This window comes from Neofelis nebulosa, chromosome 1 (assembly GCF_028018385.1).
Source record: "Neofelis nebulosa isolate mNeoNeb1 chromosome 1, mNeoNeb1.pri, whole genome shotgun sequence".
In the NCBI taxonomy this organism is placed as follows: Eukaryota; Metazoa; Chordata; class Mammalia; order Carnivora; family Felidae; genus Neofelis; species Neofelis nebulosa.
The window spans coordinates 230,487,589-230,510,032 of record NC_080782.1 but is presented as its reverse complement, the minus strand read 5'-3'; the positions used below and the strand labels follow the sequence as shown (position 1 = coordinate 230,510,032).

Genomic DNA, 22,444 nt, shown 5'->3' with positions numbered 1-22,444 from the left:
TTGGGCAGCTGAAAATTATCTGTTATAGGTCCTTTATGTGTCAGGCACTCTCTTCATATTGGAGATACAGACATGATTAGGACATAACTCTACAGACACAGGTAAGGAGAGATACAATGTCATGAGTTTGAGTCATGGCTCCATCTCTGAGTAGCTGTCAGACTTTGAGAAAGTTCTAGTGTTTCTTTCTCATTTATAAAGTGAAGCTATTAAAATCCCTATCATCTGATTCGGGTAGTAGTTAGCTGTTGCTTCCACTGAGTAGCTCAGAAACCAGTGTGGGGATAAATGGACACACGGATCCCTGAATGCTACGAGGGAGGTATATGCACATAGAGGGAAGCACAGGAGACCTGGGTGAAAGGGGACTTGATAAAGAATTTGTGGATATGGTGGAAGGCCCTGCAATCAAGACAGCACCCTGATTTATCAGATTTAGGGACTAAAGTTCCCCTGTGCTCACTTAGCCAGACAAGTTCTAATAGAGCATCCTATCTACACAGCCTGAAGTTGCAGGCTGACCATTCATGGTGCTCTTTCTTGTTTGAGAGTAAATTGGAACCAGTAAAATAACATACACTTATTTATTTATTCATTTATTCATTCAGCTATTATCTGTTCAGCGAAGTAACAAGCATCAGTCAGGCTGAGGGTTTTACTGAAATGCTAATGCTAAGACAGGAGTTCAGTTGCCCCTTACTCCAGGCATTGGTTGAGCCCAACTGAACTGATTAGCATAGATTCCTTTCTCCTTTCTCCACATAAACCTGCTGGTGTAGATTCAATGTTAATCAAAATATACTTCAAACAATAAAATTGGACCAACTTAAGTAGAGAAACTGAGAAATAATTCCTGTAATTATAATAAAATTGCGATCTACTTAAGAAATTTAAATTACATTGGGATTCTCTAACTGGCTGCCCTTTGTTGACCATTTTATTAAGTGGCATAATTCGATCTGTATTAGTAGGCCTACATTTATCAAATGAGAAGCTTACTGTCAGATCAGTGTATATCGTATCCATGAAGCAACACTCCTTACTAAATTGCCTTAGTCTTTTGTATAATTTGAGTGATATTCAGGGCATATGACTTATTGGAATGTTTTATGGTCTTCTAGAATCCTAAATCCTTGTATCTATGCAACAGTTGTGCTGAGAGTCGGCTTCTCCCTTCTACCCAGTCCTACTTTTCTCACTTCTTTACAGGGTAAAGAAGTGCTCCCAAGAGCATTTCCCAGGACGCGCTCTGCAGGCAACTTTACGTCTCAAAGTCTATCTCCAGGTAACCCAACCTAGCATGGCATTGTCAATCAAAATGACCCCTTTGGGAAGCTTTACACAAAGTTTAATCATTCTGTCCTTGCTCAGAACCTACGGAGAATTCCATTTGATGATCTGTTTTTAGAACTACAAGCACATTTTGTGCGAGATCTACCCCAAAGTGCCAAATTTTTACCATCTGGGGGTATGTATGTATATTTTTTGGAAATAACCAGAAGTTATTCTAAGCTGAGTCTAAAAAATAAGTTTTGTGATTAAGCTAGAGTCTACTATTTAGGATACAAAATTAAGTGCAGCTAAAATGTGTTGGGTATAATTTGCCTAAATGGCGATCAGATTGGTTTGAAAACAATATCTAAAAAGATGCTAAAAAATGTTTTTTAACGAGAACAACATCAGTGAAATAAATGTGTAGACTCCCAAGAGAATTACTTAGAATGATAAATCTCATGTCCATGGATAGCTTCCACCATTCATATTAAAAATGCCAGTTCCAACATTTTATAGTTATGATGAAGTTGCAACTATAAGACGCTAGTTAGAGCCTATTATTCCCCCTCTAATTATACTTTAAGGACTAAAGAGCTCAATGGAAAAATGGGACTTTTAAGACCTACGTTGTAGGTTCTGAAGAAATGAGGAGGTGTAAGGAGAATCTGGTACTTTTTCCAATACAAGGGCTTGAGCATATTTGTAGGTTAACGGCAGGAATTCTGTCTTATCCATCTGCCAATCTCAGTGCTATCCCAGTGCCTTATGCATAGTAAACTGTCGTGCAAGTAACTAAGTTATTCAATTACAAGAAAAATGCTAGAGATAAGCAGCCTTTCTGGGTTGCAGCTGGTAAACTATCAGAAATGATAAATAAAATATTATAAACATAATATTATTCCTTATATTTGTGTAGCTTATTTTGTGTATCTGTGTAGCATCCCTGTATTTTCCCTCAAATTCATATTCCCTTTAGTTATTAGCTGAGCCCTAAAAATTTAAAAGAACTCTATGCTTGTTTGCATAATACAAGGGGCTGACTCTTCAGCCAGTGTTAATAGTAAAAGAACCCAAGAAATAAAGTAGGTAGAGGTTATTGCAAAGACAAAAGAAAGGCTGAGTTATCCCTAGGGCCTGAGAGTGGAAGAAGGGAAACATAAGGAGGCTCCTCAGCCTGAAAACAGGCCCCAGGCTTCTCAAAGTAGAAAATGCTCACAGCTCACCAAACATGAAGTACTGATGTGGCTATAACCAACAGCATACAGTTAAGTGTCAAAAAGGATAGAGATGACAATTTGTGCTGCGCAGAGTAGGAAGGGTGGAGATCAATATACACCAGAAAAATCTTCGGGAGAGGAAAAGGAGAAAGAGCTGTGGTTGGCAAGAAAGATCGGCAGATCATCAAGGACTGTACAGGATGTGCTAGAGGGAGGGAGCATTCCCAGCAGCAAATGAAGGCTCGGGGGCAGAAAGGACCCTGACAGTCTGGGGCTGTCCCATTGCAGCCACATCCTATTCATAAGGCATTGATAGAAAGTATGTGTACCAGACCTGGACCAGTCACTGGAAAAGCCATAGATGTGTATAGATGAGCATTCCCTCCAGAGTCTCCACAGCAGAGCTGCAGAGAAAAAACCGATACACAAAAACCATTGACCTTAAATGTAATTATCAGGGAACAGGGACTCAGAAAAGTAAGACACAAATCTGAGAAAGCCTCATGGAGGAAAGAACGCAAGCTAAGCCTTGAGAGGTGCTCAGGATTTTGATAGGTTGCTCTGAGCAGAAGGAAGAGCACCAGGGGCACCAAAAATAAGCATGATTTGTGTTCTGCAGGACAGAAAGGTCACACCGGATAGTAGGAAAAAGTGTGACTGAATACAATGAATATAGGGGCCAAACTGATGAGAGAGTCAGGGATCCGGGAAACAAGCTCCTATGCACCAGGGACACTCCCTGGTGACTGTTATCACTTTTCTTGCAGAACAACCTGCTGGCAGCTATTGCTTTTTCTTGCAGAGCAAAGCACCAGCCAAGAAGCAAGCCTAGACCCTTCAAACTAGTCCAAGACAATATGCTGCCAAGTGTGACTTTTCACAGACATTTCCCCTCATTACAATGCTAAAAATCATCCCCAGAGGTGAAGACTTAACATGCAAATGCAATATATGATGTATGAATACGCATGTTTTGTCAACTGTTCCTGTGTGCCCAACTCCCTGTATTTTCCCGCTGTTGTTCAGGGAGTCCATCTGGCACCTTTGTCGTGATCATGTCTCCCTTCCGCTGCAGCTGTTGCCCCAGTAAAGACTTGCCAGTGCTTTTAAATTTGGGGCCCAACCTTGTTTGTATAATTGCTGGGTCTAAGGATCCAAACCTGGTAACAAAATGACAGGGTTTTAAGAGAACAAGAGGACTTGGATTTGACATAGATGACGAGCAATCATGTCATGGAGGGTCTCCAGTTGGGAGACAGGAAAGCAGGCAGCTGCATTTGCCCAAATCAAAATTGATGAGGACCCACACTAGGCAGCAGACATGGGAGCAGAAAGGGAGATTCTAACAAACATTTCAGAAAGCTCAACAGGATGACAAATTAAAGAAAAGAGTGGAAATAGAGATGAATCCAAAGGGACGCTGCTCACAGAAACTAGATTATTGGGAAGGGAACTCAGTCTAGGAAATATATAAAAAATTTGGTTTAAAATATATTAAATTTGGCAAGGACAGAGGCTCTGGAGCCAGGAGATCTTGCCTGTTTATTTCAGCCAGAGGCTCAGTCGCCTCACAGCCTCATGAAGATCCTTCTTCAGCACCTTTTTCACTGTAATTCTGTAGTCTGGTCTGTCATCCAACTGATCTCACAAAACCTCCAGGCTTAGACATGGAGCCAGGAACAAAGCTGGCAAGACAGACTCTTCCTTAGTGTGGATGAGGCAGAGTTTTGCCAAAGCTTGTGCACTATTATTATTTTTTTGTCCAGATCATATATAGTAAACAATCACGAAATACTATTATTAGGTTCATTATAGCACATCTACTATGTTCTAAGTATTGACCTAGACTCCTTTTCTATCATATCTCACTTAAACACTAACCCAGTGTCAAAGATATTAACCCAATTGTTTGTTAAGCCGATTTGTTACAGAAAATAAAACAAACTTAACTTTAGGGAGACTGAATTTCAAATTCACAAACTATAAAAGTGGAGCTTCTAACCCAGCTTTTTCTAAATCCAAAGACTGTGGTCCTTCACTCAAAGGCCCACACAGAGCATGCTGGTCAAAACATAATTAAGAATACTTGCATATGGTATGATTTAAAATATATTCTGGGGAGCACCTGGGTGGCTCAGTCAGTTGAGTGGCCGACTTTGTCTCACGTCATGATCTCCCGGTCCATGAGTTCCCGCCTCACGTTGGGCTCTGTGCTAACAGCTTAGAGCCTGGACCCTGCTTTGGATTCTGTGTCCCCCTCTCTCTCTGCCCCTCCTCTGATCATGCTCTGTCCTCTCTCTGTCTCTCAAAAATGAATCAACATTAAAAAACATGTTTAATTAAAAAAATAAAATAAAAATATAATATAAAATAAAGTATATTCTGGGAACACAGATGAGAGGGAAGCAATTAATTGGCCAAAAATTCTACAATTTCATTCTTGAGAACTACCAAGACTAAATGCCTTCCATCTAGTTTTAAGGATTTACTGACATCTAAATTTTTAGTTTTAGAACATCTGTAATATTTATCATTAACTATTTTAATAACACTAATTTGTGTTTCAAAAGGTAATTTAGTAATTAATCCACATTACATATTCATCCATAAAATCAAAATATATAGCCCAATAGAGATGGACAAAGGACATTTTATAAAGGAAAAATACAAATGGTCAAAAATTTAATGAATAAAGTTGTAATATCATTAATAACAAAAAAAAACCAACCTGAAATTAAGGGAGATACCATTTTTTATCTCCCAAATAGGAGAGAATTCTTTTTGGAATCCAATTGATGAGAATGAGTGAAAATTATCACTCTCATATACTGTTGATTAAAGTACAAATTGATATCATCTTTCTAAAAGACAAATTGCAATCAGAATCATCAGAATGTACAAACCCTTTGACCCAGAAATTTCTTAAGTACAAGTACCTTCATCGTGATATTATTTAAAGTAGTAAAAAATTTTAAACAGCCTATGGGGCGCCTGGGTGGCGCAGTCGGTTGAGCGTCCGACTTCAGCCAGGTCACGATCTCGCGGTCCGTGAGTTCGAGCCCCGCGTCAGGCTCTGGGCTGATGGCTCGGAGCCTGGAGCCTGTTTCCGATTCTGTGTCTCCCTCTCTCTCTGCCCCTCCCCCGTTCATGCTATGTCTCTCTCTGTCCCAAAAATAAATAAAAAACGTTGAAAAAGAAAATTAAAAAAAAAAAATTTTAAACAGCCTAATATCCAATAATAATTAATGATCAAACAAAGTTGGAGGAAGCATACAATGGAATGCACTGCGGTTATTAAAAATCACATTGTGTAAGAATATAAAATGACCTGGAAAAATGATTATAGCCCATCATTAAATGAAGAAAAGCATGTCTCAAAATAATGTTAGTATAATTCAATTTTGCTGATCTGAGTGGCAACTTCATCCTGGATCTTAAGAACGATTTTTTTTTTTTTTAGTAATGGTAATATTTTCTTCACTGTGCTTCCCTGCGACTTCCACATTTTCCATAACAAACGTAAATGTTTTTTAATGATCAGACAAAAGTCATTTAAAAATCTGATTTTGTTAAATTATCTATTATAGATTAGCAGGGAAGCAAGGCCCCAATCCAGTTCCTCCAGCAGGACATTTGTTCCCTCTCTCCCTAAGCTCTCTCTACTCTCCCCCCTTACATTCCAGCCCTCCCCTTCTAAGAAGCGCACAGCTGGTTTCAGCCATTGTCCTGATCACAAACCTTTCCACAAGAATAACATATCTTGGGGCACATTTGCCTCCTCTCCAACCCAACCCATTTATTCACTTTAAATCCAGCAGTTATTGAACATCTACTCTGTGCCAGGCAATATATATTGATGCCTATGACACAAAGTGAAATAGGGCACAGTCTGACTGTTACAGAGTCAGGTGTGAATACATCGTATACACTTTGACTGAAGTTTAACAGGCACACGGGGGAACAAGTTCAAAATCAGATCCAGGAGGTGAAGACAAGCAGGGAGGAATGCTCAGAGGCAGTGATACTAATCCTACAAAAAAAAATAGGAACCATCAGGAAAAGATATGGTAGGCAGAGGGGAATGCCTGTGTGAGGCAGAGGTGAAAAAAAAGCATATTTTCACGGGAGAGAGCCAAATGATAAGAGAATGAACTGAGGGTTGATGAGGGGTGGGAGGGAGGGGAGGGTGGGTGATGGGCGTTGAGGAGGACACCTGTTGGGATGAGCACTGGGGGTTGTATGGAAACCAATTTGACAATAAATTTCATATTTAAAAAAAGTATATTTCCTGGGAACCTCAAGAATCTCCATTTGGCTAGACTATAGTGTCCAAGGGCAAGTGTCCTTGGAAAAAAAGATGCCTCCGCCAAACAATTTGAGGAAACACCGTATGGTTATAAACTGTATCACCTCTGGTAGACTAATAGTGCACATTAACATATCAAAGGCCTTCAGTGGGAAAAAAGAACCCCTCTCCCTCTTTCCCCCTGTGTTCCTAGAAACAAACTTTGGAAACATCGTACAGAGAAGAGAGGAGTCTAAAACACAAAGACCTTGCACATTAAACTAAGCGATTGGCTCTTTATCCTGAAAACTCTATGAAGGATGTGGGACATTTACAGTTTTCAAACAAAGGAGTCACATAAGCAGTTTTGTGATTCAGAAAACACTGCTATGGCAGCAGTAAAGAGCATTGCAGTAGAGGGAGTAGAGGCAGGGCGGAAACCAGTTCTCAGGAAGCTGTTACAGTGGTCAAGAGGAGAAGGAATATGGTCCTGAAACTAAGACTAGAGAAATGGCCATGGTCAAGAAAGAGATGGTGGTTTACAGAGAATCTGGCTTAAGGCAGAATATAGGAATTAGTAACAGATGGGAAGCATGATGGAATCAGGGTCAATGCAGAAAATATCTAAGATGTTTTAAGCTGTGTCTTTGTTTCCTCCTAGGGTCACTGGAGGATGCAAAGTTAGGATTGGAGCAACAGTGTAACAAATTAAGTCTTGGACATGTCTCACACATTACAGAAAATGTGAGCTGGAGGCTGACAGAAAGATCTATAAACAATATGGATTAGGGGATCACCAGAGTATCGGTCATAAATGAAACCATGGGCTTTGGTGGGAAACATAAAGGGGAGAGGGCAGTGTTAAGGACATAATCCTGGGGAATACCAAAAGTTTGGCCCAAAACAATAAATCTATACGTGGTAAAGAGAGGTCAGAGGGGAAGCATGGAAACCTTAAGAGAGAAATGCCAGAGGAGCCAATGAAGGAGAGACTTTTTAAAATTTTTTAATGTTTATCTATTTTTGAGAGAGAGAGAAACAGAACACAAGTGAGCAGGGGATGAGCAGAGAGAGAGAGGGAGACGCAGAATCTGAAGCAGGCTCCAGGCTCTGAGCCGTCAGCTCAGAGCCCGATGTGGGGCACAAACCCACAAACCACAAGATTCTGACCTGAGCCTAAGTGGGATGCTTAACCAACTGAGCCACCCAGGCTCCCCAAGGAGAGTTTTTAATTTGAGGTTGTGACCTTTAGGATCAAATATAAGGCAGATCTAGTGAGATATGAACTGGGATGAGTCTGCTGCTTCCATGATTGTGGATAATCGGGGGCCTGTGTCAGAGCCTTGTCGCAGCGGGTGGGATTGGAAGTCAGACCACAGGGTCAGAGTGAGTAAGAGACAGAGCAGGGCTGGGTTTGTCCCTCAAAGAGCTGACACAGAGAATGTTTAGGGCTTAATAAAATGTTGGCGTTTTGGCTCTCACATGAGGGATAACTGACTATATGTTTCTATGTTAAGAGTGAGGGAGGCATAAGAAGGGGGTGTCAGTAGTAAAGGGAGGCTAAAGAAAAAAGAGAGGTGGTTGATGGAGGAGTCTCTGGGGAAGCAGAGGGCATGAATTCACAGTGCCGACGCTGGAGAGTAGGAGAGTCCCTGCTCTTTTGAATTTGGGAGGAGGGCAGCTTATAGGTAGCAGGGAAGGAATGAAAGAACGTGGTCATCCAAAGATTTCAACTTACCCAGAGCAAAGTTTTGTAAAAGTGCTTGGAAGCCATGAAGGGGCTCGACAGAAGAAGGTTGAGTTTCAGAGAAGAATCAGTTCATCACCCAGAAGAAGCACAATGAAGATTCCAGCAATGCCAAATTTGCCTTTAAAGCTTCAGAAATTGCAGTCAACTCAGCATTTTTAAAAGTTGATATTTTAAAGTTATCAAGACAAGGTTCTTCAGCTATAAGTATATGCTCACTTATATATACGGATTTTTGCACACATTTTTAAACAGGAAATTTTTCTTAGGCACAGAGACTGGGAGAAATGTAAATGTCAGAGCTTAGTGAACTTCCCTTTCGCTTTCTCCTCCCCCAAATCTGGGATCATTTAAGGCTTAAGAAAACCACAAATACAACACAGACTATACTTTTCATTTACCACTCTTGTTAATAGTACTTTCAAATTTCCATGTAGTAAAGTGAAGTGCTATCCATTATTAGAGTCATGTTTCTTCATTTTCACCATTGATTGGTTTCCTCTTAGGATCTCTCTCTAAGATAGTTTAAAAATTAAGATATCGACTAGGTGGGTGCAGATGAATTCATACCATCTGACATTGCCGCAGAAATCTAAACATCCAGGTGGATTCTTACACCATGGCCTGAAGACAGAAAAGAACAACAGAAACTCCACACCTGGAGTAAAGATGCTAAGCCCATTTCAGAACTATTTTTGGTTCCTTGATTACAGTGAAATATGATAAGTACATGTTTTTCGAAGAGGAACAAAGCGCTCGCAGTATGAAGGCAAATCAAGAAAGGCGGTGCTTCTAAAATGAACTATAAACCCCACAACCACCACTTCTACCCTGTCCTTAGGTAAATACCGCAATGCTTTGTTCAAAGGATGGATTGTGTTGTCAGCTGAATTGAAGAGGTTCAGATCCAGGAATCCGAGCGTAAGAGGAAAGGCCTAAAGAGCAGTTGTTCTGAGAAGACCAGGGGCTGGAGAAGAGCTTCAAGTCTCCACAATTCAGATCTGCTCATCCTCCCTACAAATTCAGATTTTGACATCTGAATGCAAGATTGCCATTTTGCCATTGCAACCCTACATATTTTTTTAACTAAATGTGTCCTCTTGTGGGCTATTTTGATAGCTATATTTATTTGAATGCATTGCCTATATGTCCCTTACATTATTCGGAATCCACAGGGGAGTTAACAATTTATAGAAAACCTTTAGGATGAAAGAAATACTCACATTTAATTTATTGGATTTGTGAATCTTCGTTTTTACATATGTTATTAAGGTTGTTGAAAGACAGGCTTATCTGTAACTATAAATGCCTAGGAGCTAGGTACCATATTTTCTCATTGAATTTTGATAAATGTCATTTGATTTGCACTGAAACTTTTGGAAGACCATCTTCTTCCAGTATCAGTGAGAAGGCTTTAAAACCAGATTTGAAGAAGTCAGGAGCCATGAAAAGTCCAGGCAGCCAGAAACACAACCTCAATTGTGCCTTCTAAGGAACGTGGCCAGGAGGCTGCGGTCACCGTTGTGGTTTACTGTGCATCATCACCATGGGCATGGATACCACGAGCACCTACTGAATACAGGATGCTGCTACCATAGAGGCCTGCAACTTACCAGAGCACCATCGCTGCGAGTCAGCCAGACTTCCAAGCTGTTCTCAGGTATTTACATTATAGGCTCTGGATTCTATGCCCTGGTGAGGGCACTGGATGGACCAGGTATGTTCATGTGTTTACCTTCTAGCAGCCAAGGAGCTACTAAACCTAATATCTGTCTCCCTTCAACTTCTATGGGATTCTTTCCAAGTAGAAAAGCTAGGTGGTTGCTGGGCAGCTAATCCCAACAAATATCCACTACCAAGTACTACTTGGCACCTGGTAAGTATTTCTAAAAACTGTTTTGGGGGATGGTATAGAAATGTATTATTTTTTTACCTTTTAAAAAAGGGTAGGAATTTTGTTCCAGAAAATGAGAGAGAAATAATGCTAGTTCTCTTTGATTTTTAATGCCTCAAATATATTTCTAAATGACACTGCAAAGGCATGTTGACTGTATGGAAACATTTTGTAAAGAAAAAAAAAAAAGGTCAGTTTTCACACAAGCAATCTTCATAATTTGCACTTTAAGGAGAAAATAAAGGCATAGTAACTACATTAGAATAAAGGCTTTAATGAGCTAATGCATCATAAGTTAGCCCTTGTGGACCTTGAAGAGAGAGGATGGAGCAACGGTGATACTCCCTGTTCCACCCCTCCCTTTAGGGGCCTCAAGGCCTAAGCAGACTTCTACAGAGAAGACACTCCGAAGTTGTGCTCAACCTGACCTACAGTAGAGGATAGACAAGGAGGAACCGTGTTCTCATATTCAAAGGAAGAGAAGTCATGTCTCCTCCACGGTCCCTGGACTTGTCAGTTCATTCACTTGTTCATTTATCAATGACACACTTTATTTTTTTTTTAAGTTTATTTATTTATTTTGAGAGAGAGAGAGAGCACAAGGGAGATGCAGAGGGAGAGAGGGAGGGAGAGAATCCCAAGCAGGCTTTGCACTGCCAGTGTAGAGCCTGACATGGGGTTCAATCTCACAAACTGTGAGATCAGGACTTGAGCCAAAATCAAGAGTTAGATAGTTAACCAACTGAGCCACCCAGGCACCCCTCTATGACACACTTTCAATGTGTTCATCATGTTGTGCCTCATGCCATGCATTGGTGAGCAAGGTAGACAGAATCCATCCTTTTCCTTCTGGCTGGCTTCTTTTCAGAGATGCCTGGCCCTCTCCTACAGATATAGATGTGTATTTCTTTGTAAGTGCATATGGCACACTCTTAGGGAGTGAATACAAATGAACAGAAGGTCTACACATTGATAGATTTGGATCAGGAGAATGCTCAGTTCAATCTGAAGAACAGTATCACCTGACATAACCTTAAACAGGTCTTTTTCTCACTTGATCGGGTGATAAACTTACATATCAGATCAGGAAGACAGAAACCACTTTTGAAATTCAAGTTGCTTATATGAGCCATCCTTTTATCCCTGACAGTTGGCATTGGTTAAGAGAATAAGTCCAATCAAGTCAGAACGCTCAGTCCCAACTCTCATGATAAATTGTCACTTCCGCCGTCTCTGTGTACTGATGGCTCTGGATTATGGTAACGATTAGAGCACGTGATGAAGGTGGTGTGAGGCATCGATAGTTTCTTTTCTTCTTTAGAATCTTTCTTTTTAAAGAATTATCATATTTGAGCGATTCTTCATAAATGTCCTTAAAGGCTTTGTCCTGTGCTAGACACTAATCAAAACATTAGTCATTGAACTGGAGAACACATTTTCTTTTTTCTTTTTAATTTTTTATTTATTTTTGAAGGAGAGAGAGACCGAGCATGAGCAGGGGAGGAGCAGAGAGAGAGAGGGAGACATAGAATCCGAAGCAGGCTCCAGGCTCTGAGCTCTGAGCTGTCAGCAGAGCCCGATGCGGGGCTCAAACTCACAAACTGTGAGATCATGACCTGAGCCGAAGTCGGACGCTTAGCCGACTGAGCCACCCAGACGCCTCTGCAGAACACATTTTCAAAAGTAGTCTGTACTGATATAGACTTGCTACAAAAATGGACAAGATAGGCAAACTAGAAAGAACGGATCTACATATATTAACTGATCAATAATGTGAGAAAGAACTGATCTTTAGTGTAAAACTAAGGGAACTAACCAGTAATCATGATGATAATGACAACTGCTAATGTTTACTGAGTGCTTCCTACATCCCCACATTATTCTAAGCTCCCGTGCCGTATAATTCCAGCCTTACCACCACCCAATGACGTATAAAGTGAAAGTACTCAGTGCCCTTGCGGCTGGAAGACTGCACCACACTGACTCTCCATTTAATTACAGAGCTAGTGGAGAAGGTGGTATTTTAGCCAATGTTGATGGGATTAGGGGCTGCCGTGTCACGAAATTTCCAGAGATGTGGAAGGCAGGCAGGCCAGAAAATGCGACCACTGAAAAGAAAGAGAAGTACTATGTACGATGACATAAGGAAAACTAGGCAAGATAGTTTTCCCAGCTCCCAAATAGGGAGCTCAACCATGCCTTGAGATAAAGGTAAGAGGGAAGGGTCCCTGGAGAAAACGATAGGGATTGATCATTTGCACTGAAACAGAAAAGAGACCAGCAAGACAAATGAAGAGAGAAATGCAGCTGGTGTGATTGCCAGAGAGGCTTGAGTGGCGAACATGAGGAGTTCAGGTTTTCATGGACCAGGTCAGGGAATCAGAGCCTCGTAGATGTAAATGATCAGATGGGAAAAGAATAGACACAGGATGTAAAGAGACAGAACCAGCAGGCTAGTGTGACAGATCGGACGTGGGCAGGGAAAAACAACAAAAGAAGATGGCTCCAGGGCAAAACTGGAAAGAGGGACTTTGATGTCTGCAGAAATTTGTCTGCAAAGCTGCCCTTTCTCTGTCCCTTGTTCTTATCGATCTGGCCCTGTACCAACAGCAAGCACCCGAATTTTCAACATGTCCTAGCACCTTCTTCCATGTGTTCTGATCCTTTCATTGCTGGCATTGCTTAGCTATCAGCAGCTGCCATTCCCTGCCCCATGTTATTTACATCAAATCCTGTCATTCAAGGATCATTCAGCCAGATTCTACCCTCCACAGAAGAGACGCAGACCTCAAGGCCACGATTGGTTCAGATGGCTGCAGAGTTCACTGAAAGAGAAATGTGCAGCCCAAGGAGCCAAACACATCTCAGCAGTGTCTGGAGACACAAACAGTCCATCTGGGAAGGACCAAAGAACTGAGAGGCCAAGATGCTTGCGGTAGGCTGAATAACGGTATCCAAAGACAACCACGTCTGGATTCCTGGAGTTTGTAATTATTATATGGCAAAAAGAACCTTGCAGGGTGATTATATTAAGGATCTGGATATAGAGAGCTTGCCAGGATCTTCCACAAATGTAATCACAAGTGTCCTTGTATGAGAGAGAAAGAGGGAAGATTTGAGTAGAGACGAGAAGGCAATGTGACAGAGCAGAGATTGGAGTGATGTGGTCACAAGCCAGGGAACGTGCGCAGCCGTCAGAAGCTGGAAGAGACAAGGACCTGATTCTTTTCGGGAGCCTCCAGAAGGAACCAGCCCTGCTGGCACCTTGGTTTTAGACCTCTAACATCATTTTGGACCTCTGTCCTCCACCACTGTAAGAAAATAAATGTCTGTTCTTTTAGCAACTTGTTAATGAAGTCATGGAAACTAATATTTAAAGAAACTAACTATAAAAGAAACTAACTCCTCTCTCAGCTAGTGAGAGAGACAGTGAAGCCCAATTATTAAACAAATAAAATTCCTCTAGCTGTGCCAACTTTTCAATATTGATCCAAAGAAGACAGCTTCCATGTTTTCCTTGAGAACCAGAAGAATACATGAATGTATCTATTTCCAGCAGGGCCCCAGACATTTTTAATCCCACTTGCTTTCCTTTGGTCCATACCTATTGTCCAACCCCAAGTAGTCAACTAGCTAATTACTTTGTTTTTCTGCAAGCACTGCCTGTTCTGCAACTCCCTACCTTTGCTCATGCAGGAACTCCCAACTGTCCTATCCTCTGTTCTCCATTTTTTTAAACTTTTCTTTCTTCTTTCTTTCTTTCTTTCTTTCTTTCTTTCTTTCTTTCTTTCTTTCTTTCTTTCTTTCTTTCTCTCTCTTTCCTTCTCTTTCTTTCCTTCCTTCCTTCCTTCCTTCCTTCCTTCCTTCCTTCCTTTTCTTTCTTTCTTTCTTTCTTTCTTTCTTTCTTTCTTTCTTTCTTTCTTTCTTTCTTTCTTTCTTTTTTCTCTCTTTTTAGAGTGAGAGAGAGCTTGCACGTGTGTACACAAACTGGGGAGGAGCAGAGGGAGAGGCAGAAAGAGAACGCTAAGCAGGCTCCACACTCAGCATGGAGCCCAATGCAGGGCTCAATCTCATGATGATGAGATCATGACCTGAGCCGAAATCAAGAGGGAGATGCTTAACTGACTGAGCCGCCCAGGCGCCTCTTGTTCTCCATTTTTAAAATGCCTTTCCATCCTATGACACAGCAGAAAACTTCCTTTTCAATCCATCCGTATATCTATAGAATGAGTTGCTCTCTCCTTTGCAGTCCCATGGCTTGAGAACGTTGAGCACCAATCACATTTATTCATTGTTGACTTATCAGAAGATGAGCTCCTGGAACATGGAGACTTCACATCCACCTTCTCAGTAACACGTTTGCTATGTGTTGGGTATGGAAGGGGTGGTCGTAACTGACACAGAATTGAATGAAGACATGAGCCTTTCTGGTCTCCCCCCATGCCCACATTCCACGCTCTGCTTTTATCTTTTACCTTCCCCCACTTTAAAAATCAAGTTCACATACCCCGTGGATATCTTTAAGTTAAATGGAAAACTATTTCCTTAAGTTTAGTTATAAAATTCACATTACAAGAAAAATGAGTAACTGCAGTGATAGCATGTGAGGATAAACCAAAATAATTGATAATTCTGTCCTTTTGAAAACCTCCTATAAAACTGAATTTTGTTTCAGATGAAATTTGATCCCTTTGGTCACAACAATATTAACCCACTGCCTCTTTGTATTCTTAGTAGTTCTATTTGGTCTGACACACATATAGTTCTAGGTATAAATAAGTAGGTATATAAATATGTACTATACATGCTGTGCATGTGTCCTGTATCTGGTACATGTAGTCACATGAGGCATGTGTTCTGTGTATGGGTAGGTGCATTTGTGAATCCAGATTAATGGTGAAGAAAGCATGAGGTTAATTTACTGTTCTGTCATTTATTCATTGCATGACCTTAGATAAATTCTTCAGAACGAGGTTCAGCATCTATAACTGTAAAATGGGGATAGATAAATAGCTACATTTTAGGTCTATTATAAGAACTATCAAAGTATGTAATAGAGTCTAGCATGTAGTGAATTTTCAGTAAATGGTATCTATTATTAATATTCCTCCCTAAATGTTCCCTATATTCGGGATTATGTTTCTATAACAACACTACCTTACGCAGTCCTCAAAGCAAATGGGTTACTGTGAAAAGATCATTAAGAAGTTGAGTAGATATGCCAGTGTCTTCAATCCTTCTTACTGCCCCTGACTCAACTGGACACCTACCCAATGAGATTCAGCCCTGCGTTTCCACTTTTCTCTAAGTCATTTCAGATCTAATCTTCCCCACTGTCATTCTGATTACAAGTAGCTTATTTGCATCACACGGTAAGTGATTCGAAAGTGCCTAATATTTTAGACCTTATCCTCTAGGAATTCAAATCTGGAAAGGCCAAAGTGATGGGACAGACTATTTTATTGGGGTCAGAAAAGCAGGGCTCATCAAAAACAAGAGGATCGATGCAGGGGAACATAAAAGACAAAAAGCTGAGCGGGAGCCAAGACTCACTAATGAGCACAGCCTGCCGCCTTCTTCCCCAACTTCCTGCCTGCTAACAAGGCTGGGCTAGTCCAGGTCCTTGATCTGTCTGATGTAGAATCTGGACAATGGGTTGAGAGGACCAAACAGAAGACTGAGAAGAAACCTGTAAGAATAGTCGAGAGGTTTCACTAGGTACATAATGAAGGACTCCTGCCAGGGGAACAGAGTGAAGAAAATCTCAGGCTGAGCAGTGAAGGAAGTTTGGAGTTTGTGATGAGAAAGGCTGCAGGGTCTTGGACAATTAAAAAGGAGCAGTCAATGTAGAATCGGATCCCCTTGAAAGTTCTTTAATAGAGGCAGGTAAAAAAAAATGGATTTCCTTTTTATTTCTACGTTAACACTAACTGACCTTCTCCAACTTGACCTCCTTAAGACACCAGAAGCCCCTGGGTTTTTTGTAGGGTTACGTAAGAAAACAGAAAATGCATTAATTAGTGCTTGGTGCGAGCCAAGCAGTTCAAGAACCTTGTAGGGTTCCGACACTCTCCCTCCACCACTGATGCCAGCTACCAGCCAGTGTGGACTCTGGGGAGTTCGTCTCTTTCATGGTCAATACTCTGACGCTTTCCTCTTAAACAGCATGAAATCTAGGTTCCTGATTTAATTCTGCAGTTCCAAATTCTTAGTCCCAGCCTCGAGTCCTAACTACAGCCTTTAAATTGCATTCAAGTATGACTCAGCTACTTTTCAAAAACTGACCTTTGGCTTTCTTGCTTCTTTGGCTCTCATTCTAGTGCTTGCAATTGCCCTGCTCCAGCTTAGTCTAAAAGCGGCCCCAGGATTCTTCCTCAGATGGAGGAAGTTTAGACAGTGTGGATGTTTTAATTAATCAAGGAAGGCCTCCTGGAGGGGAAAGAATTTGAATGAGGGCTTCGGAATGTTGGAGGGATCTGGACACAACTTTAAAGTAGTTGTGTTGATCTGAGTTTGAATTTACAGGGGTGCAAAAAGTTAAAATGGGTTGATAATAGGGCTTGCAAAGTCGCCTCAGTGAGGAAAATGAAAGCCACTGAGGAAACATTAAGAAAAATTCACATTCTGGTCTCTTTGGAAGTGTGTTTTTTTTTTTTTTTTTTTTTCCTTGACTGACATGTAGTCCACCCCTCTCTGGGAACTTTGCTCCTTGGCCAAGAGGCAGTAGGTGAACCCCATTTTTCTCTACCATCAAACCTGCAAGTGATTAATTAAAACTAAGAACTGGATGGTCTTCGGGTCTGGTAAAAGAGATAGCAGGCTGGAGAAAAAGCAGCAGCTGTCTCCATTTTTCTACAGAACTCTTGCTGGAACAATTTTTCCCCTTTCTTTTTATTAAAATTTTTGCCAAAAGGCTGCTGCTCTGTCTGCCCATCTTTTAGCCAGGCATTTTGAGTGGGAGTGATTGAAGTGGGCAATTAGATTCTCCTCTGAGTTCCTCTTCATTTTCCTTTGGTGATATTTATCTCTTCCTGGTACAAAAAAAAAAAAAAAAAAGATTTTTGAACAAGGAGAAATAAACTCATTTCATTTGATCCTATTTGGATTCAGGAGATATCACGGAGATATGTGTTTCCTGATACAGTGATGATTTTTGAGAAGAAAACACAGGAACATTTTGATTAGGGAGCATGAGAGAAATTTATGAATATCTTCTTAGTCTCCTGTCCACTATACAGGGCTTCTAGTTGTGTCCCATGTACTTTCCCAGTGAAAGAGAAAAATGTTCAAAACTACGTGTTTCCAAATATCCTAATTATCAGCTTTCTACATTGAATTCTCAGCAAATGTAAATACCACATCAACGTATTCATCCATTCATCCCTAACTTTGTCAATAATTATGCCAAAATGTAAATGACATCTCTACCCCCACCACAGGTGCAGAAGTGCCTACTCAATGTTCTTCCCTCTGACTCCAAATCTGATACACCAAGAACTCACTACTCTGAATTGCTAGAACATTTAATGAGAATGGTATACTCTTGAATGGATACTGCCAAATGCTGCCTAGGTTTACTAAAGGAAGAATTGGAACTTGGTCATAGCAACACCCAAAGCACCCTGACATCTCAAAACAGACTTCACAGACTTCAGAAGCTTCCCTGTCGAGACCAAAACATATTTCGTGAGTTGACTCTGGCTTTGTTGCCCTTCATTTCCCAAATGATCTTGGTGCATGATTTTAATTTACTAAATTAAAATCCAGTAAACAGGTATTTCCATCTTAAATTACCAGGGCCATTTTAAAGAAATCATAGAAGAGATGCATTGCTGTTTTATCAGTTGGTGTTCCCTTTGTACAGTTCGCTGGTCATCCCATCCTCCAGTGTTGAATCATGTGAAGAAGTGGGTGATCCTTTAAATCATCCTTTCAGTACCTGATGCTCCCTGTAGGCTCACACTGGAAATATCTGTATCCTGTGCCCAGTACCCTCTCCATGGCCCATTGGAGGCACATGATCGAAGGTCATCACTGCAGCCTCTATAGAGAGGGAGGGTAGTGCTCAGTCATGTAGAAATGTCCTTAAGGCTCTCTCACGCTGAAAGTCCTGCTCATGAAGTGCTAAACTTTCTTTCTTTCTGGGAAGTCATCATTTTACAGGTGAAATTACACACAGACTATTGCTGGAGTGAATTTCTAATCTCAGCCTGACCCTTCTCTTACCACTCCACCTTGAGCTGCCCCATCTTCTAACATCAGCCACCCTGTGCTTAAGGAATGTAAACCAATTTAAAAATAAGTACAAGCCAATCAATTGCTAGGGTAAATCTGTTGTCACAATTATTTTGAAACAAATAGCACCCAACATAAGGCTTTGCCTGGAAGACTTTTGATAAACGTGGATTGAATCAGCAAACATTCTAAAATAAATGAATATTAATGATTTTTGCATCTATCCGGGGTTTGGGTTATCTGTCATAGTAGATTATTTTCACCATTTCTCCCTTCTATCGGTTAGGTAATTGAAAATGTACTATAATCTGAGTTGCCCTAAGAACACACAAAATGTTAATCAGAATGTCAGGAAGGAGAATGGATTATCTGCTTTGCAAAATCTGTGTTTTATCTTACAGGGCTCTCTGGGTTGTTGTTGTTGTTGTTGTTAAATTTTTTAGTGTTTGTTTGTTTTTGAGAGAGAGACGGAGCACAAGCAGGGGAGGGGCAGAGAGAGAGGGAGACACGGAATCCAAAGCAGGCTCCAGGCTCTGAGCTGTCGGCACAGACCCCAACGCAGGGTGCGAACCCATGAACTGTGAGATCGTGACCTGAGCCAAAGTGGGATGCTTAACTTACTGTATGCAAGGTTGGGTAACCCTAGAGGGCAATCAACTGTGATATTAAGGATTTCTTGTAACTTTTAGTGGTACTACTAAAAAAAAAAAAAGGTAGGAAGGAAATAACATTTATTTAGTAACTGCAACGTACCTTTGCTTTCACATATGTTAGTTCACTTAATACTCAACCCAATTTTGGAAAGTATGTAATGTTATTTCCACTTTAAAAACAAATGAACTGAGACTCAGAGAAGCCGTTGAGCATCAATTTGCTCATTCAAGCCTCAAAACAACTCTGTGAACTAAGTAGTACACCTGACCCCATTTTACAGATTCAGAAAACTGATTTCACAGTATTAATGGCTTACCCAAAACCACACGGCATGTAAATGAGATGGTATGAATAGAAATTAACGATTGGAAAAATAGGTCAAAGAAAAATATAAGAAACAAAGATCCTTTGGCCATGAAATCTCCGGGGCCATGTGTGGTTTTGCTCACTATTTTATCCCAGGGCCTGACTCTTAGTAGTAGATGCTCAGTAAAAATTTGTTGAATGGAAGAGTAAATACACACATAGTTATGGTTTCAGTCTGTGATACAGAGGATTGTAGCCAATTGTCCTTCATCGTCGCTAAGAACAGCCTGGGAGGTTTAGATAAGATGAAAAACTTCCTGATACTGAAATGTATTTCTGGAGGATATTAAAATTTATATTCTGAAAGTATATAAAACTAAGATTTCTCCTGATCAAAATTCAATGAATTTGATATGCTCCCACCTACAGAATAAGGGATTGATTAAGTTCATCCCTCATCCTTTTGAGATAATCATTTATTCTTCACTGTGAAAGACCCTATCCTAGCACATAAAGGAAGGGCAAGCATTCCTGAACAAAAGCAGTTTCTGAGAAGAAATTCTTGCCAAACATATTTCATTCAGAGTGATCCACAAAGAGGGCGCATGTGTTCCCTAATTGCAGGTCTGTTGATTAAGAAGGTTACAGCAAATCACTTTGGGGTTATTCAAAACTATAAATTTCACAATTCCTTTAGTTGTATTTATAAAGCTGCATGAGCTAAAAACATCTGTGGCCTCCATCTAATTTTAATGAGAGATTTCCACAGACTTTGTGATCCTCAAACAATAACATGGTCATTTACTAACACAGGTGACCCTTGAACAACATGGTTTGAACTGCACGGGTCCACTTACACATGGCTTTTTATTGATTGATTGATTGATTGATTGATAAATTCTGGTACAGCACTATAAATGTATTTTCTTTTCCTTATGACTTTCTTAAAAACATTTTCTTTCCTCTAGCTTCCTTTATTACAAGAATACAGTATTTAACACATGCAACATACAAAATATATGTTAATTGACCATTTCTGTTATTGTTAAGGCAGTCAGCAGTAGGCTCTTAGTAGTTAAGTTTTGGGGAACTCAAAAGTTATACGTGGGTTTTCAACTATGCAGGAGGTCAGCATATTAACCCCTGCATTGTTCAAGGATCAAGCATGCTGATCTGGAAAAGGTAATGCTTTAAAGGAAATATGAATATTAAGGTGCTGTTATCAAAGCTAGCATCTTCCAAAAGTGAATGTGGTTCAAGCATCGTTCATTCCCTTTGTCTGTGGTGCAACCTGGATCACATCTTTCCTGATAGTGATACATTCCTAGGTCTGGCATGGCATCTCCAGGGGGTAGAGCTTCAGCAAAATTTGCCAAATGCATGCATGCATGAATGAATGAATGAGTGAATTCCACGATGACCAAATACATTATATTTTTTCTGATTTTTTTAAGGTAAGAAATATGAGTCCAGGACAAATTAAAACTTTGCCTATAGCCACAAGCAAGACAGTAGCAGAATACTAAGTATGAAAAGGAATGAAATCTGTAGAATCAGCCCCATCGTACTAGCTTTTAAATCTGCCTTTCTGTGGGAAGCTTCTCAATCAGCCAAGGCTGAGTTGGGAAAGAGCAGTTGAGGTGTTTCATTGACTTTTACTATTGAATATGGATTTCACAGGCAATAGAAAAGCCAAGAAGCCTATCTGGGGACAGTCAAGAGACTAGAAAAGGCAAGAGGTGTTCAGGAAGAAGATGGTGTTTGCAGAGCCAAGGAGCTGTGCTGCTTGGAGAACGTTGGAATGACAGGGACCTGCCCAGTGGAACCTGGAGTCATGCAGGAAACTCAGCAGCTACTGGAGTGAATGCCCGTCCAAACAAAGGAACGGAAAGAGAGACAGTGATTTATTCCCTCGACTTGCCCTTCAGTTCTCCACCGTGCCTCTGCAGTGGCCTCCTTGGGAGCCAGGAGACAAGACAGCTTTGGAAATATCGCTCCCTGACACACAGTAGAGGACAGAGAAGGGCAGAGGATGCATTGGAGGGAAAACAGGCGAACAACTCCTACACCTTCTCTGATGCCTTCTCATGGAGTTAGTGTCTTCCTCCTATGCACCCTTACAGCGCATTAGGCAGAGAATTATTAGGACACTCACGCTATCACATAGTCACGCTTTGTTCACATATCTGCCTCAACTTCTTTCTTTTCGTTCCTCCAGCACTATTCCGGGATATTGCAATTTTTGAATAAAATATTTTTGAGTGAATGAATAAATAAATGATTGATTTCATTCAGTTTCAGCAAATGTTAATTGAGCCCTTCCATTAGGCCACGAAGTTCCAATTGATTCCACCTAGGTCACCTCATTCATAGAATGTTCTGAAGGCATTCTGGCCTCCCACCCTCTCCTATCCCAAACGGTCAATTCTCACCAATCACACTATTGGTTGGCAGTGTGTGTGAGGATGCCTCAGCACAGACACCTTATTTCCATGGTTTTGAATATTAAAATCCAACCTATATTAAGCCTGACATTACACATTACACTGGGGACTGTGTGGTTACAAGGATGAAAACTCACGGCCTCTCCACAAAGAGAGTTTACTCTGGTAGTGGCACAGAGGGACCATCGAGAGATCATTTTCATGCCTTTGCTAAGTTAGAGTTATGCAAGGATTCTATGGAGTCAGAGTTGGCATTTCAGCCAGGCTGGAAATTCAGGGAAGCTTCTGAAATCTTGAAAGGTGAGTAAGATTGAATCAGGTGAAAATAGAAAGGGAACAGCGAGAGCACAAGCAGAGTTGTAAAATTGACTTCAGCATGTTGTCCTG

The 22,444-nt window shown here is 40.7% G+C and overlaps 1 long non-coding RNA gene across 3 annotated transcripts; it reads left to right on the top strand.

The window, feature by feature from the left end:
* The first annotated feature begins 1,167 nt into the window (after positions 1 to 1,167).
* Positions 1,168 to 21,903, top strand: LOC131487214 (uncharacterized). Of its 3 annotated transcripts, XR_009249662.1 has the most exons (4): positions 1,418 to 1,468; positions 7,439 to 7,521; positions 17,858 to 18,104; positions 21,068 to 21,903. It is a non-coding gene; the product is annotated as an uncharacterized LOC131487214 (long non-coding RNA). The 3 variants fall into 3 exon arrangements; XR_009249666.1 differs by lacking the exons at positions 1,418 to 1,468; positions 7,439 to 7,521 and adding an exon at positions 1,168 to 1,285; XR_009249667.1 differs by lacking the exon at positions 7,439 to 7,521 and having other exon boundaries at positions 1,391 to 1,468.
* Positions 21,904 to 22,444: the final 541 nt, after the last annotated feature.